The sequence below is a fragment of the Thermobia domestica genome, chromosome 8 (assembly GCF_964235325.1).
Source record: "Thermobia domestica chromosome 8, izTheDome1.hap1.1, whole genome shotgun sequence".
Classification (NCBI taxonomy): Eukaryota; Metazoa; Arthropoda; class Insecta; order Zygentoma; family Lepismatidae; genus Thermobia; species Thermobia domestica.
The window spans coordinates 108,736,784-108,756,098 of record NC_137461.1 but is presented as its reverse complement, the minus strand read 5'-3'; the positions used below and the strand labels follow the sequence as shown (position 1 = coordinate 108,756,098).

The 19,315-nt window shown below is 35.4% G+C and overlaps 1 protein-coding gene across 1 annotated transcript in view; it reads left to right on the top strand.

The window, feature by feature from the left end:
• The window catches only part of LOC145693139 (uncharacterized), an 896,225-nt gene that overhangs the window by 590,889 nt on the left and 286,021 nt on the right, over positions 1-19,315 (top strand). The gene's annotated exons all lie outside the window — the stretch shown is intronic.

Sequence of the window (19,315 nt, the reverse complement as noted above, 5' to 3'; positions counted from 1 at the left end):
CCCGAAGGTCCCCGGGCAAAGTGAACCCATGATGGTTTGCCATAGCCTTCTATGGAACGATGATAACGTCCTAGGAACGGGACCTAGAGCGGGATCCAAATCACTTGTGTTCCCACTGGGAATCGAATCCGGAACATAGCGCAACACACACAAACACCGGCGTTTCAATAGCACGATTCTGTGTGTGTGTGTGTTAAACTTTAATTCATTAATCACGACTTTTGGCATCATTATATTACTACAAGTATCTGTCTTAAAATCATTGTTCATTGCGGAGTTAAACAGAGTCCTAGAACCTATTACATTACAATCGAAAGTAATACCTATTGCTTTTGAAGTACAGGATGTCACCTTCATTATTCTACTTCTGTTGGGGTGGGCGGATGGGTGGGCGAGGCCATCTATCGGGTGGGCGATTGCCCACCCCCGCCCACCCTTAATGCCGTCCCTGTGTTGAAAATAAAATAAGACTAATCTATGGAGTTGCAACTTAAGCTTGGGACAAGCCAACTGCCAACCTGTCATTGTCTACTGATTGTAGCGGAAGAAAGGATGTATTGCAAATCTACATATATTATTGCAAGATTCGAGTTTGTTACTCAATTGGGAGATGGCGAAAGTGTTTGATTAGTCCTACCTATGTGTGTGGTGTTGTGGTGCATATTTTGAAGAGTCAATACGCGTGTAAAACAGTTGACATTTCACCCTGTTAAAATGTCAAAACAACCGACATTATCTTTTTTAAACAAACGACGACGTGTTGAATGTGACCCATCTTCTACAAGCGGCAACATTCACAGTGAAGTCGACAGTGCAGAATCAATTCTAGTGTTTTTTCTAAGATATCAGTGAGCGGTTATATTGAGTCGGAGCCATCTTCAAGTAAGTGTCACGTTGAACGGGTATTCAAATATCAAAGAAAGTGGAAAGTAAGTATAGTTGGCTATATTTTGATCGTGCACGAGTTGGTGCTTTCTGTAAACTTTGAGAAGAGCACTTAAGGAATGATTTAGAAGCTCTACAAAAAAGGTGGTGTGTTTATTACCGTACCTTTCACTAACTTTCGAAAGGCAAGGGAAAACACTCGAAAATTAGAAAAACATTCCCACTCAGAAAAGCATGCAAAAGCCGTTTCAATGGAGAATGATAGACTTCAAGGACTTTAACTCCTATTCATTCACAAATAATTCAGCAAAGTGAAAATGAAAAAGAAGTAAATCGACAGGCTTTACGTACATTCGTTCAAAATGTGTACTTTTTGGCCAAGGAGGAAATACCTCACACAAATATGAATCCTTATTTCAGAGGATTTTATTAAAAATTAACAATATTCTTGAGAAATGGGTTCAATCTCAAAGTGAACGCTCTACATATTCAAGTAGAAATACAACTACCGAACTTCTAAGTGTCAATGGGGAGATGTTGGACAATCAGGATGAATTCATTCTTCGCAATAGACGTTATTCTCTAATGGCGGACGAATCAACGAATATTAAAAATCAGAGTGAGTTGTCCTTGCGTGTGCGTTATAGTGACCCATTTTCTTTTGAAGTTCGAGAGATTTTTGTGCATGGTTGATCTAAGAGGTACAGACTCCGAGACAATATTTTTGACGATTAATAATGAATGTAAAAAAAAAAAAAAACGTAAACTTTGTTATAAAAACTTAATACTGTATCTTGTTCGTTTGATGAAGCAGGTAATTTCAGTGGTTGTGTTAATGGTGTTCGGCTCAACTTTCGAAGGAAAAGGGACAAGAAATACCGTATATACACTGTACAACACGCATTTTGTCAATCGCTGTTACAAATTGTAGAAACAAGCATCCGATTATCAGGCGCACGCTGCATGTTGTAAAAGACATACAGTATATAAACTCTTTCACGCTTCCCCGAAAAAAAGAATTCCACATGAAATTCAGAAAGTTTTGGAAGAGCCTGTGATTATGATTTCCGAAGCTGTTGATGTGTGTTGACTTAGTCATTATCGTACGGTTCACGCAGTGTTCGTCTGCTAGAAATCCATATTAATAGCATATGAGCAGATTCATAAGGATGGAGCTGATCTATCTACTTTGGCAGGGGGAATTTATTAGAAATGATTAATTTTAGTTTTATTGTTGGTTTGGTGATTCTGGAAGTGAGTTAGTAACCTCAGCATTAAGTGCAGTTAGTAACCTCAGCAAACTTTTACAAAAGGATACTATAAAACTTTCGTTTCTTCCTGCTCTTGTATCTGGAACTGTAGATACATCGGACAACGGATGTAGATGCGCTGCAAGGGATGAAGAAAATTTGGTGAATAACAAAATCAAGAAACTTGAGGAAGATGCATCAGAAATCAAAAGTGTATGTTTTAACGAGGATAAAGTGAAATGTTTAAAGAGCCCAAAACAATTCGTGGAATGCAGGAAAGATTCAATGACAAGATCATGAAATTGATTCAACTAAGTGCGTATTTTCAAAACTTTGATACATTTTTCAGCTCAGTGAGGATGAATGTAAAGAATTCTGCTATATTTGGAATTAATGATGTTGATGCTGTCGTTGCGGATGTAGTTCTTTTAAATATGAGCCCCTCGGAGGAACATAATGGTAAGCGCCAAAATTGTTATTTTGAAACTAATCTGTTACACAGATATGTTTTCGGAAACGAAATGGTATCCGCCTCTTGAAGTTAATGTAAGCAGTCTACAGACGGCAGAGCGATATAGTGTGGTAAGAAAGGTTTGGTGTTGAACGCGGGAACATAATGGTAAAGGACAGTAAAAATGGCGGGTAGTGGCAAGAGTCGCTATGTGTCTCTCTCGCTATTGGATAAAATAAATGAAATAGAAGAGGACTATGTGGATTATTGTGATCTAGACAATAGTGTTGATGATCCTGATTATGTACCTGATTCCGAAGAAGTATTACAGGCACGAAAAATAGTATTTATTTTATTGTTACATTATTTTGGAAACAAAATGGTAAATGCACGGACATAACATTACGGGTAACTGCAACAATGAAAGTGCTATTATTATTTACCGTGCTATAAACGTAGAACTCACTCCCCTCGTCCACATGCATTTTCAGAACAGCAGGTGAAGGAAGTGAAAGAACGCATTGATCAAATACCGAAGTAACAAAGCTTCTACGGACGTGCACATATTAACCATTCGGGTAGATTGTATTTAGAAGTTGGTGTCACTATTGCCTCGTATTTTGAGCATTATAAAACATATTTCTGCAAAGAAAAGGGCTATAACCCCGTCTCTCCAGATAAGTATCGACGCATCTTCACGGAAAATTACAACATTGGTATCAAGCATCCAAAAATGATACACCGGTTAAAGGAGGGGGCGTGGAGTTTTAAGTATAGATTATGATTAACAGTAGCTTCTTTTTTCTTTAGAAATTTTACAATTTACGGACTTCAGCCTTAATGTCCCCTCCCTTTAACGGCTACTGCCTTATATAATAATAAGCTACCGTTAATTCTCATATAAATATGAATAACTTATCTGATATTCCCATTTCAGTTGTTATTTACTTCTCTTCTCTATTTAAAACGTGCCTAATATAATGTTTGTGCTTCTTATCCCATATTGCAGGAACATCCCTCACTAGTTCTGCAAATGTCTTTCATAATCATCAAATTTAATAGTGCAGGAAAAGCTTTCAAGCATAGGAACATACAATCCTCTGCAGACAAAATTTTAAACAAATGAAGACTTTATTCCGTGCAGCGCTTCACGGAAAACCAATGACAACACGAGCAACAGCGATGCTTCCGCTGAACCTCGACGTAAAAACAAACTCGGTTGTTTATCATCGCGACCACTAATTTACCCTCGCGGTCGACCTTTAGGTCGCGATGTAGCGTACATTTTCGGCATGCGCTTACCCATTTGAATCCATGGGTTTGTGCCAGTATCGAGGGTGCGACCGCGATTTAAACCTCGACCTTGATCACGAGGTCTCTTCGGCATGTTCATACCCTTATTATTCTGGATACGAAAAACATTCGAAAAACCTAGAAAATCTTGCAATAGCCTTAAGTATGGAATTTGGTATAGATATCATGCATTGAACGATATGGCCTCTGGGCGTACGTAGTTCGGAAAGAAACAGACATTTTTTTTTCACATAGGTCTATAGGCCGCATGAAACGTGTAAATCCTTCTAATTCTTCTTTTTTCAAATGTTATTATACTTTCTTCTCTCCTATCATCATCAGAAATTAAAAATAAGTAGGCCCATTATACATTCAACTCTATATTTTGAGGATAATTAAGCATTTATTAATGTATCTAATACATGATTTACTAATTGATTTAGTGGCTACCCCTTTAAACTGTAGTTAATGGCATTCAAATTCATAACTGTCCGGAAAAAATTAACTATATGAGGTTATGCTGATGTCATGCATATTATAACTAAATATTCACATCCAGCAAAGACATGAGTTGTGTTGTACGTATTCTTCGCATTTTCGTCGCAATGTTTGATGTTAGAAACTAATTTATAGCCAGAATCACAAACCATATAATGTATGATAAGCACACTTTGTAACCGCAAGATATTGACAATATTTATTGCTTGAGTTACCAACATGGAATCACGGGCGAAATTGATTGATGTTTCAACTGAATCATTTGCATAGAACATGCCAGTTAATTTACCAAGTTCAGGCAGTTCTGTATAACAACATCGATTGCTAATAAATTTTCAGTTGAACTTATGCTCCATTTGATGTGTAATCTTCTGGGAATTTTTATTCCAGATTTCCTAGAAATGTTGTATCTAACGAATAGAAGGTAATAGCGATAAAATATTTTATGACTCAGAACCTAAAACTGTTTTCACATACGATAAATTTCGTACTTTTGTACCATATATCTATCCTTGTCTTCGTTTCACACGCATCACAACCGTACGATAACATAGTGTTACGTTAAAATAAGTTCTTACAGCATATTCTTTTCCAAATTTAAATACAGAGTCTTCCAGAAGTCCTGCAAAAAAAGTAGAAAGCTGTAACTTTGAAAGTACTACTTACAATTTTGTATTTTGTTTGTAATGTTTAGTGCAAATGGTAAAATTTTTGTTGGTAACAATGAGCGGATGTAAATGTTGACGTCATAACCGCAAATCACGTGACAAAGATAGCGTCTACTCAAGAGGAAACGCAGTGTGTGGCGTGGTTTTGTGAGTTAAAATCTAGTGTTTTGGCGAGAAGAAAATTTCTACAAAAAATATCAGAAACAACCACCTGGAAGTTCAAGTATCAAGAGATGGTACGATAAGTTCCTATCTACCGGAAGTGTCTTGGACTTGCCTCGTAGCGAAAGGCCAACAACCAGTGTTGATGTGATTCAGTCCGTGCAGGAAAGCGTGTTGCGAAGTTCAAAGAAATCGTTGAAACGCAGATCCTTGGAGTTGCGAGTGCCAATGACAAAGCTACACAATATTGTTCGTAAGAAAATAAAGGCAAAGCCTTACAAGTTGAAACTTGTACAGGAATTGACGAAAGAAGACTGTGACATAAGAAGTGAGTTTTGTGAAATAATGCTTGCACGGTTGAACAGTGATCCAGGGCTTCTTTCAAAGTTACTGTTCTCAGATGAATCCACGTTTCATGTGTCTGGTAAAGTAAACCGACATAATTGTAGAATCTAGGGAATTGGGAATCCACACGAATTTGAGACACATGTTCCTGATTCTCCAAAGTTAAATGTGTGATGTGCCGTTTCAATGAAACACTGCATTGGACCTTTCTTCTTTGATGAAGACACGGTGAATGGCGCCAACTACCTCGATATGCTAACAAACTTTCTTGTTCTGGAGCTTTGGAAGTTAGGCATAATCAATGAGGTCCACCTATAACAGGATGGAGCCCTTCCGCATTTTTCCCGAGACGTGCGAGAATTCCTTGATAAGCAATTTCCCAACAAATGGATCGGTCAAAGAGGAGAAATCCATTGGCCTGCGAGATCTCCAGATTTCACGCCTTGTGACTACTGGCTTTGGGGGCATGTGAAGACAGAAGTTTACAAGCAAAAACCGAAAGATGTTCAAGACCTCCTGAAGAAGATACGTGATGTGATTGGGAGTATTACGGATGAAGCACGTCGAAATGCCATTCTTGGATTCCCGAAAATACTTCAGCAATGTTTGGACGTAAAAGGTGCTCAGCTGGAGGTTTGGCGTTGAAAAAATGCTTGGAAACAAAATTTCAGACTTTCTTACAAGCCCACTAAAAGTTTTGTACAAATACAATAAACGGTTACAAAGTTACAGCTTTTTACTTTTTTGCAGGAGTTTTGGAATACGCAGTACATAATGGCAATCTATATGGATAAAAATGTAAAGATGTTTGATGGCCAATCTTCTAGATTGCTGCACCCACTTTGATGGCTTTTAGTCCTGACTGGGCCATGATCTAACTTAAGTTTTATCACATTAGTTTTCCCGAGACACCCCTAAAGGGTGGGAAGAGGTAATATGTAAAAATAATCGAAAGGGACCGATAATTGTTTTCGGTGTCACTGAGATGAATAGTGGCATTCCTCATGTCGCTTAAGTCCAAGTTCATCCCCCATCAGTATGAAGGTAGGCGATGAGGAGTAGAGGCGGGAAGGGGTGGCATGTAAAAATAATTGCAAACGATCGATATCAGTATCCAATCCATAGTTTTCGGGGTCGCTGATGGATCTTACATGCTTTTTCTATTACATTTTTTTTTTTAAATGTGTATCATAACGGGGGAAGGGATTCAAAGACTTTAAATAAACTTATTATCCCCGTTCGAAGAACGAGCATTAGGTCTAAGTTTTATACATAATGCTAAATGCTTGTATGTTTGATACATCCGCATTGTCTCCCCTTTAAAGAATTTTGGAAAATAGTTAGTGCATCATTCGAACTGAATTTTTATCATGTGTGATGAAAGATGACGGATAAATCTCCAGAAGACAAAATTACTGATTCAACCAATATATCACAATATAATTTGCAAGTTTTCCTTTCTGTCTTTTTGTTTTTCTCAAAATAACTCTGAGACGAAAGGAAGTACTTGTTTAGAGAACATACAGCAACCCAAGAGATATAACATACTAAAATATCGAATGGATATTTTTTTAAAAAATACACTAGAGTACCATTTAACCGAATTTGGTTAGATTGATGGTGCTTCGGTTGAAACGGAATAAAGATTTATTGACATACAGTACTGTCAGTGTGAAAAGACGTTCTTGGTAACATAATGTGACGTCTTCGAAACTGAATATTGCTAAGCTAAAGCCGTATAATGAATTAAGTTTAATTCAGCTTGTGAAAAAAAGTAAATATTTTGTTTGGCATTTCTTTAGTAAATGTTTTTATTAGCTATTTGGTTAACCCGGAAATTTGGTTAATTGGGATTTCGTTAAACGGGACTGTAATATATTCTATTTTATCTGAAAAACACTCTATTTTTCGTGTTAACGTTATCATATTTCTTATTTAAAAACTAGATTTCCTAATCCCTTACCAGTTATAGTAAAATGTTTCCCACGCTCTAAGGGTTATCTTCTTTAAATTTTAATTTTGCCTTTGCTTTAGTTTTCAAAAAAAAAAAAAAAAAAAAATGCAAAAAAGGACAAATTTTACTGTGCATGATTCCGGGAAATCCAATTCACTTTTTCTAATTATACAGCAAAGAAATAACTATGCACTCTACTGTATTCAGTATGAACACTGCGTAGCAAAAATCAATGGATCATACCCAAGTGCATGTTCCCAACTGTTGCAGCAGGAGGCAGGAGAAGGGGGAGGAATACCAATTTCATCACTGAAATTGCCTCATAGATGCCCATTAATTTAAATATGTCTCTAATGGCCAGAAATAAGGCACACAAGGCATCTGCTACTGAGACTTTTTTTTTACTTTGCAGGCAATTGTGTATTTGTTCACTGCACTGGTATGTTTATCTAGTGTATGATAAATGATGTTAACCCATATTTTAAATTTATCCCTAATAAACTAAAAATAAAAGAGAGAAAGAGACAAAAGAAAAGCCATTCGTGTGATGAGCGTTCCAAATCTAACATATGTGCTGTTCCAAAGTACGTACATTAAATATTACTATCGTAAACTTTACATTTAGTACGCAATATCCCATTTGTTAACTCTCGATTATGCTCTTGTATACGCCGATTCTCTTACGTTATACAAAGTAGGAAGCGTTAAAAGGTCAAAATCACAAATGAAAAGTATCTTTTTTCTTCCGTTTCACTTGTATGAAATTGGTGGGGCTTTGTTTTCTTCTTATACTTTTCAGACCCAAGTTCTTTGCTTTTATTTGGTGCCACGATGGTTCTATATTTATGCAAATCGATGGTAGATAGAAGACATCTAATGCCCCTACACAATAATATAACTCTAGCAACAAATTCAAATAGAATAAAATTTCATTATTATATAATAATCATGTCTTCGATAAAGTCCTTTAGTAATATACTAGCAGATTGCCCGTTCTTCGCACGGGGAGAATATGTTTCATTTTGGACATATAGGGTAATGGGGGCTGAATTCGGATTTAAATGACATCGAAAGTGTCACTGTTCGTCTCAGTGACCCCGAAAACTAGGTAATCGACACTAATATCGGTCATTTTTTTTATAAATTTTTATGTACATCCCCCTTCCTATCTCCCAAGTTGCGGGGATTAATTTGGATTTAAACAGCAAAAGTAGCCTATCACTGTTCATCTCAGCAACCCCGAAAACTATAGATTCAACACTAATATCGGTCATTTTCAATCATTTTTAAATATCTTCTCTCCCCCTTCCCTAAGTTGCACCGTCAAAGTGAAATGTCAAAAGCATCCCAGGCCCGAACCTCATCTATGTTGAAAATTTGATCAAGATCGGTAAGGTGGTTCAAGAGTTATTAAGTCATAAACATAGTCGCTTTCATTTATATACATGTATTGAGTATGTATCATATATCGAATTGTAATTTAAAAAAAATATTGTAGTAACCACCTACTACAGATTGGTAATGCATTTTGCACAATTGTCTTTGTTTACATGTGTACTCACTGTCCCTAACGTAGCTGCTTACTAGGAACACACCCCTCATTATCGTACGGATCCATGAGTTTGCCCTACTTTAAGACGGAATAGAGGTATTTATTCCTTTAAAAAGTTTAAGTTAATCATACAACACAAGTCGATGAGCGTTTAAGGTGGATACAGGTTTTCAGGCAATTTTAATTGAATTTTGCTAAAGGAATGCTGTATTTATTAGCTATAACAGTTATGCTCTATAATAAGTAAAAGTGAACAGAGGAGCGCATATATATATATATATATATATATATATATATATATATATAAATGTTGAAAGTACTGAAAGAGAGTCAGCTTTGTCAAAAAGATACAATTTATATATAATGAACTAGCAGCGTTCACCCCGCTTCGCTGCGGTCACCCCGGAACGCAATAAACGTTGTTACTTAGATAATTTTTACTTTTTCGCTTTCAAGTGATATGATAAAAACTATAGAAGATTGCAGTAAATGTTAACATTATATCGCCTGTCATTTATGTTAACCCGCCCCGCTTCGCTGCGGTCACCCCGGAACGCAATAAACTTTGTTACTTAGATAATTTTTACTTTTTCGCTTTCAAGTGATATGATAAAAACCATAGTAGATTGCAGTAAATGTTAACATTATATCGCCTGTCATTTATGTTAACCCGCCGAGTGACACGGTCATGCGGGTTGCATATAAATACGTTTATTTTTATACCTATGATGAACTAACAAAGGATTTGTACGTTATGGACACTTGAATGGTCAATTATCTCAAGACACTGGTAATTAAAAATTAAAGTGATATGATAAAAACCATCTAGGGTCCAAATCCTAATAACCCCCCAAAAATAAAAGAAATTGGTTCAGCCGTATTAGCGTGATGAGCTAACAAAGGATTTGTGCGTTCTCTTTTATATAATAGATTTCTAGGAGAGTACCTATTGTAAATCTGAAGACGATCGATTCTTTTTCCCAACTGGCCTATGAACAGATGTCCAACTGCAGTACACTTTCCACGATTTTCACCATGCACACGCACAATTATCCCAGCTCTGTCACGAGCATAATCATAGGTTATCCATTCCCACCATCTTCGAACAATTTGTCAATTGTACATAACAATATTCCACTGATCACACGTCTGCCTTATTTGACTGTATCTCGTGGGTACTGCCGCAACACCTCAAAGCCGCAACATTTTTTAAATAAAGGCAATCCCTACTGATTGGAACAACCACAGTACATAAGATGCAATGGCTTGCTACTATCCTCTACTGGTATATCTTTGGCAATACTTGTATTTTTTTCCTTGACAATTGTCAAGAATTATGTGGGAAACAATATATTTGTGAAATGTTCAAGTGAATAGTCAAAATTAAACTAAAATATATTATCTAAAGCCAGGCTCGTATCAAGGGGGTCTGGGGAGCCGACCCCCCTAAATTTTAAGGGGCCCCCTAAAATTTTCACGGTAGGTTTGCAAATGAACTATAATATGGTTGGATCGCTCCACTAACTTTTACCGCCCCCCCCCCTACACTTTTGGGCAGGTTACGGGCCTGTCTGGAGCTACGGCTCACGAGGGATTATGGTAAGGACGGGGCAGATGGACGGTGGGGGCAGACCGACAGGAGTTAAGAAATATAGTAATAGGAAATATGCTAACCTGGCAACAGTGAGTCTAGTCGTGTGTGGTGTTTGGTTATAGTTCGTGCTTCACATCGCAGGAGTAGAATTCACTGAATATCGTGTGTATACAACACTATTGCGAAGAAATTGGCAACAATTGCACAGAGGCAAGTGTCCCAAAACGTGATTTCTAAAAACTCGACTTCAGAAATTAAATATTTGGCAACGAAGGAAAGTTGTTAAACATTCGCGGGAGGAGCAGCAGACAATAGATGGATAGTCACACGCACCACTAGAGTAAATGAATGTTGCGTGCCATTTATTGAGTAGGATCAGAAATATTTGAAACCATTGTGTGTGCGGGGCAGATGGACACGCAATTAGCGGAGCAAACGGACAGTGACTAGTGCTCGGACTATTCTCTATTTCATTATCTCACAACGCTGGGACTATTCTGAAAAATCCTAACTTCTCACCAGGAATCAAACGTAGGACCACGCACATGAAAGGCACGAACTTGAACACGTAACAAAAAGTTTAATTGCAAAACTTTAAAATAACTTTGAATACTCTTATTGTTCAAATCATTGACTACAAGAAGAAAATAAAATATGAAAACATAAAATATAATATAAAATTATAAAAAAAAATATCGAAATAAAATATTCAAATCTATTGAAAGAGTGAGAGATGTTTTCTCTGCAACTCACACAACTTACATGCATATCAATCGATATTCTCTTTACCTGTGCATTCAACATGAGTCATCCCTTCGAACAAAATGCTCTGAGCGCAATTTCATCTCTGCTTTTGAGTAAATGATGCATTCAGTGAGAACAATATTTTATCTCGTCATTAGCGTTCAAGTAGCAATTCTTCTTTCTCTATGTGGGAGTCAAAATTCAGTACTTTTCAAATTGCCTTCCATCTCCCCTTTACAATTTTTCGTAGTCTCTTCTTTAATGTTATCTTTCTCGACGTGAGTAGAGAAGTAATTAAAAATTGTAGCTTTCACAACATATTTTCATATTTTCAAAATACTGAATAAAAAATTATTTTAAGATCTAGTTTTTCCTATTCCAACAAAGTACTACAATGTAAAATAGTGAGCGTTTTCAAAATGTTTCCCATTATTGAGCAATCCACTACGTCACCCAAATTTTTGACATTACTATTGACTTAGATGTATAGATGTCAGGTTAATGGTGATGAACTGTTTGAAAACGTTCCAGATAGTTGTTTAGTGTTCGTCTTTTTCTGCACCGAGGATATACAAGACGTAAAATTACAGTTTAAAAGGGAATCTGAATTAGTGTAATGCTTTCAAATTTTAAGGATGTCCCAATGGGAACCAAAGCTGGGATCCTTGCATTGAAGAATGCCACTAGACACGTGATTAGAGCGTTTATACCGTAGTCATTTATTAGTATCACAGAAACTGCAGGGTAAAGTTTGGTTTGGGTAGAAAACTTGGCCATCCAAAATCTCGCGTGGTCGAAACCTTGGCTCCTAAAACCTTATGAATCAAAGTCTCGTGTTGCCAGAACCTAGTCGTTCAGAACTTCGCGGGGTGAAATCTCACCTAACATAAAATCTCACCGTTCTAAATATCACGGGAAATCTAAATATTTTGCCATCATGTTTTCTTTAGTGTAGAATGTTCAAAATATTGCTGTACATATATGCACTTAAAATAGTTTATACAGTTAAAATTCCATTAGCAAATATCTTCATGATAGACTGCAGATTTGATTACCCCAGTAAGAATGTATGTACTATGTATTATTAGAGAACTGATCCCTTTATTTAACGGACTCTCAGATATGGACACAGTCAGTCATACAACATGTTCTTCATAACGGAAAGGAATCATTTTAATTCATACGTATTTAACACAGAAAACACTACTTTCTGCATTTTAAAAATAAATCTATACAGTAGAGTAGACACAAAATTCGTTTCAAATGGTTCAGCTGTTGTCAAGTGATGACGATACGGACAACGTCGATTTAAATGCGGAGAAAAAAAAAACATAGAAATTGCCTCTTCCCCACTTAAAAGCTGAATATTCGAAAACATTGGAACACGTTTCCACGCTAAAAGCAATGTTTACTTGCTAAATGAGGGTTAAATGAAAACCCAGTTGCTAGTAACCGAATATCTGTTAAAAATACCGTGTTAGGAGAAATCCTCTGGGTTATTACTAACCAAGCAGTACTCGTTTAAGCAATGCTTTGCTCTATCAATCTATGTATAGGCTACTAGTTACCGAGAAAATTAACAAAAATATTTTCAACCAATTCTCTCGGTTATTTAAATCCCTTAATAACTATGGGTTTTGTGTCGAATGTGTAAAAAGAAGTCCTGAAGCAACATGAACTACGTACCAAGTTTCACCCAAATTGGGTGACTTCAACTGTGTTGAGATGATCGAAGTGTTTACATTATTATGTTCTTAATGGAAAAGCAAGAAATGATTTTCCATAGAGCATTACGACAACTGCTTTGGTAGCAAAGAATGTTTAGGTATTAATGTACTGATCCATCGAACAGTGGCTCGGACCGCCTCTTTTGCGTTCAAAAGCTTTTTCCTTATTTTTCTTAATGGCCTATATATACTCGATTAACTAATCCCCTTGCTTGAATTAGCCAGCCACTCGGTCAAGTGAGCGAAGATTAACTAACCGAGTAGTGCTTGGTTGCGGCAACCGAGAGCTGGGTGCCCTATATATTGACAAAATAATTCGGTTACTAGCTACCGAATTTTGCTACATTAACCCTGCCGAGTACATTTACATTTATTTTTACAGTACATTTATTTTTATGAGTTTATATACAGAACCGGTAGAATTCACGATTCACTCTCACTAAGTAATTTAACTAAAATAGATTCGATAGATAATATTTCTCCAAATTGGGATTATTTTATTATTATATATCAATCCGTTTTGAGCCATCAATTTTTTCCGCTTCTAGTGTCTAAATTAAGCATTCTTGCATTTTCCTCGTCCTCCTCCTCCCCCTTCTTCTTTCTATTATTATTATTTGATTTCAGAAACTCTTATATAGTTATGTTATTATAGTGAGGTTTTGTCAGTACGAGATTTTGGCCAGCGGGTTTTTGCCCAGGGAAGACTTTTGATCAGCAAGTATTTCAGCTGCGAGGTTTCCGCCAAGCGAGATTTTGGGTGGCGATTTCCGCATTATTGAAAAAATCAACCAGCATTCACCCTAATCAAATTATATCTAAAGAAAAAACCTTCAAATATCTCTATAATTTGTTGGTTGTGCAAGGCAAATGGAATAAAATAGTTAACCTACATAATGCACTATACGAAGTTTGTGTTTCAGTTTATGAAATGTTCATTACTTGCACGTACACCTGTTTTGCCGTTCGTGCATGTAATCCCTGGCATCAATCAAAGTTGAAGACCCTAATATTTTGTGTTGACTGAATATAATGTAGCATTGTTTGTATTTTTTAAGCTAAAGAATTACAAATAGAAGGCGATGTGTTTAACAAAAGTTAGTCAACAATAAATTAATTTATCCAGCCAAGTTCTTCATGTGCTGCTATGCTATATAAATCATATTTATAAACGATAAAAAGCCTCAGTACGCCGTGGTAGTTCCTAATAATAAACATTCACGCTAATAGATGTCGCTACTTGCGCTATCGTTTGCTTGCTTGTTGCTAATAGATGTCACCAGTGTGTTGGCCATTTGCCGATTTAATTGCGCCTTAAAATCTGTATTGTTTCAATTTATTTTTATAAAAAGTGGGACAAAGGTGTGTAACCGCATGTTCATTGGTGAGCAAACTAAATTGTTCAGTCTAGGCAGTCCTTAGGCCCAAGATAAGCTAATTTATCCAATTAATATCACCCACATGTTGTCCTGTGTTTTGCGTCTCGCCATATCATTCACGCCCATTGCTATAGTCGTAAATAACTTAAATGCTATGATCATTAATATTCTTTGGTTACATTTACTGTATGATTATTCCTTCTTGTCTTTATGTTTATAACCTCATCTAATATTAAAAATTAACGTTCCTTAAGTCCCCATATCTGACATTATTTATGCGCGTTGTTGCGAATAAAATTTAAAAGCACTTAGCCCAATCACTATAACCTTCCCCTAAGTTTCTGTCAAATCTCTTTCCTAAAAGAGGGCGTAACTTCTTAAAGGTACCTAGCATTTTTGGCTAGCTTGTAAAAAAAAACTTTAAAAAATAAAAACAATGTAAACAATTAGTTTTTAATTAAACATAGGCTAGATATTTTTATGTGAAAACAATGAAAACAAGAATATAAATCTATGGGTATAAGAGATTCTAAATAGATTCTAGAGTTCTAGATAGATTAGGAACTTGGAAGAGCATCGTTTATCTTTGTTTCGAGATATTCTTTAAAACTTTAACATAAATTGTGAATGTACTTAAGACTGTTGTCAAAATCTAACGACCAGAGCATAATAAATATAAGTACCATATATAGAAAAGAGATAAAAACCCATCATATAGCTACATAGAGAGAACATTATTAAATGATGATGGATCATCTTTCCTTTCTCCATATTGGCAGGCCGTTGTTGTTTGTACCATTTCAGAGCCCATATAACCTGGAGGCTGGAGCATCGGATCGCTTAAGAAGATCAATAGTAAAGACATTAATCTTCTTAAATGACAGGGCTATGTCAAATATTTCTCACTGTGCTCTTGTGCTGAGCGATATTATATATTGTGATACTTTCACCTAGAGCTAGAAAACAAAGCAATAGCTTTTATCATTTTGGAAATCGTGTGGCGTTGTTAACGTAGAGTTATGTGCTATGAAAATGCACCATGCACAATTTACTGCATCTGCTGTTATGGGAATGAAAAGATAATTTAGTCAGATATCCATTACTGTAAAAATCTTTTGTGTATAATATCAACACAGTAATGGCACATCTAATAATAACTTTCCATTATTTTCTATTCAACTATTCAGCTAGTTCGGAAATAGTGAACTATTTATAAAGTGGCAACACTCTATAAATTGGAAAAAGAGACAAGTTCCTTTCAAGTTAATAATAATAATTATAATAATAATAATAAATAATATTAATATGTCTATCCCTACAAAATTGCTTTTATTGTCTCAATAGATTTTTCATTTTTCTTACAACCTTGAGGAATCACATAATGGAAAAGATTATTAAGAATGTTAACAACATCGTAATATATTCAGAAATTAAGTAACACCTTTAATTTAAGTTCAGCACAGTTATGTTCCTTAAGCTAGAGGAGAGTGATGATTAGTGAAAGTGAATAATTATGAAAGAATTGGTGGAATGAAGGTATGGGAGGAAACACGAGAATCTCCAAAAAAGTACGGAAAAATTTGAAACTTAGAAAACCTTGGTATATTAGACTACAAAATCTAATTATCATTTAGTAGGTACTGTATTAAAAGTTTATCTAACGAAGTTGTACTGTCACCATCTATCATTAGAATATAGCATTTTGTGAATACTGAGAAAGGTAAGTTATACAATTTTATCATTCTCCTCTACCCTCAAACTATAGCAGTTTGTAATTGTTAAGAAAATACGTTGTAAAATTGAAAGTTATGTAAAATCTTAAATATTTTCTATCTTTAGATGATATTATTTAGCGCATTTTGTAAATATTTAGTTACACTATAAAATTTTACAATCATTTATAGTATTTATTCGTATCCTTATTGATTATATATTTTGTAGATTATAAGATTTGTAAGTACTAAAAGAGGTTATATTATGAATTTGTATTATGATATTTTATCTTTAGTTTACATTTTGTAAGTAAATAAAAATAAAGTTTCTAATACTATCGCTTATCTTTACATTATAGCATTTTGCAAGCACTAAGAATGTTACAATATGAACCTGCATTATTATTTTTTTTATTTTGGGATTGTAACATTTTGTGAGCACATAGAAAGCTACATTCTAAAAATTTTACTATTATCTTTTATCTTTAGATTTAGCGTTTTGTAAGTATTAACAAGTTATTGTTATGACATGTAGTACTATCTTCTATCTTTAGATTGTAACATTTTAAGAGTACATAGAAAGCTACGCTCAAATACTTTAACATTATCGTTTAGTTTTAAATCTTAACATTTTGTAAGTACTAAGGAAGGTTACCTTATTAAATCTTATTATTATCTTTTATCTCTAGCTTGTAGCATTTTGTAAGAATTAAAGAGTTAAATTATAAAAGTTTAGAATTATTTTTTATTCCTACAACATTTTGTAAATTCTAAACGTTGTGTCGTAAAATGTTTATGTTCTCTTTTAGTTGTAATAGTTTCAGTAAAAAATGTTTAAAAAGCAACATTGCAAAATTGAACTAACAAGCTCCATTAATTTAAATCGAAAAACACAAGATTAGACATTTCCTATGATGTACGTGTTACGAGAAAAAGGGAAAAAGCATACCTCATATTTTCTCCCAATATTAAAATTGTATTTCATGCCAGATTGTGTAGTTAGTAGATAGTATACGTCTATCAGTTTACGAGTATTATAGGATAATTAATGTTTTTAAAAACCAACCCCTAATCTCGCTCAACACGTACATGTAGTATGTATACAAGCGGTTACCTATCGCTTTTGTCCATTTCAACGAGTCACTTACAAAGCAAGCAAATTGAAAGAGATTACAGGTGCTTTGCTTTCACTAATTTATGGTTAGAGGGAAATTTAATTAAATAATTCCGCTGCCGTCCTCTCGTTTGATCTGCTTCCTCTATGCATTTGTCCTGCATTTAAAAAAAACACACAAAAAAGCCAAACAACACGATATAAGGAATTTAAAAGATTAAATATGAACAAAGGAATTTTATTTATTAAAGTGTTTTTTGTTACTAGTGTCGTATTGCCTGAACTTTTTTAAAAGTTGCATGTTCAATTGAAATTACCTCTGCTTGGCCTAATGTTTAACGTGTGAGATATTCCGAGTAGGAAGGGCGAAGAGAACAAAGGTTTGTTTCCTGAAAATGCACTCTAAACAGTTAAAATAGTATGAGAATTGGCTGGCACAGAGCAGTTTGGTATTACTAATGTAATTTCCGAACTTTTAGATTGCATGTAACTTTTGTTGGATTCGACTTTACTACTCGGAAGGCATCATATAGTCGATACTAGTGTTGTCCAGGACACAAGACGAGACAAGAAACAAGGTTTCCTCATGTCATCTCGCCAATTTGTTTGAACTCTCGCTTCATCTCGATTCACGAAAAAAAACTTTCCTCGTCTAGTCTTGAATTTTTTTGTCTCATTTGGTAACTTTATGCCCAGATAGCTTTCTTAATTTAATCTACAAGTTATCAGAATCCTTCCGCGTAATGAAAGTTCCACGAAGGGTATGATATATCAATATTGAAAATATATTGTAACTTTCTTCGTGTATAAGGGTATGTAGAGCTTTGGTATAGCAAATTATAGTCCGGAATCGTTTCCCACTACAGATTTATTACAAAAATTCACTATAAACAGTATTTTTCAGAAATATTACAATGATATAAATCCTCTAATGTAATGTTGGAATGGGTGTCTCTTCAACCTGACGGTTTCGGGAGGGATTCCTCAGTAGCGAACTATGTGAGGATGTGTAGGACACTCTCTGCTCCACTGCAAGGAGAGAGGGTTAGGTTCCCGACAAGGCTTCACTGGGAGCCAGGTCGGGTTGTGATTAGGATTCTATCGCTACTCCATTGCAAGCAGAAAGCGCGGTAAAAGTCCCTCACTGCAAGCTACGAGGAGAACGAACCTTCAGCTCCACTGCAACCTAAGGCTTTGGGTTAGGATAAGTATCCAAGACTCTACTGGAAGCTCAGAAAGGGGATTTGACCAATCGAAATTGAACGTTGCCCATGGAATCCTCTTGGCTATATAGTACTCCAAGTGAGGCGGTGGAGCTGCCAGTTTCTCGTCGTCATGTGATCGTTGGTATCGCTGTAATCTCCGTCGTCTGCAACTTGTAGTACTCAACGTAAGTTGTAGTGTTTCATCGTAAAGTACACGTAGTTGTTTCTTTATAAATAGGAGCAAGTGTAAAATGTTTTGTAAACACAATCATATGTTGGGTGTTTATTATAAACACAAACATGTGTTATATTACAATATTTATTATTACAGTAGACTCTATAATGACTTACGTATCTTGAAACGTTGATAAACACTCTTTGTTATGTTTCTACAATTATTTTATCATTTTAAAACTTTTATACTTCGTACCATATTACATTAAAATAGTGGGTGACCTAATGTTGCCACGGGACTGGAGAAATTTCTTGTCTCGTCTTCAAGTTGACTCTTCTCGTTTTTGAGGAGAGAATGGAGACAGATTTTCGTCTCGTGGTCAACACTAATCGATATGTGTGGTGTCAAGTTTGATCCCCACAGGTAGTAATCAAGATTCTTTTGGCACAGACTCAGTGACATGAAAACAATCGAGAACAATTATACTGAATGATAATATACTGGTGTGAACTGATGATGAAAGTCAATTATGATGGTAGTGATAGTCGATGCACTTCTTTCTTAGTTTTTCTAATCGCCGTTTCTCACATGCTTCTCCTCTAACTTA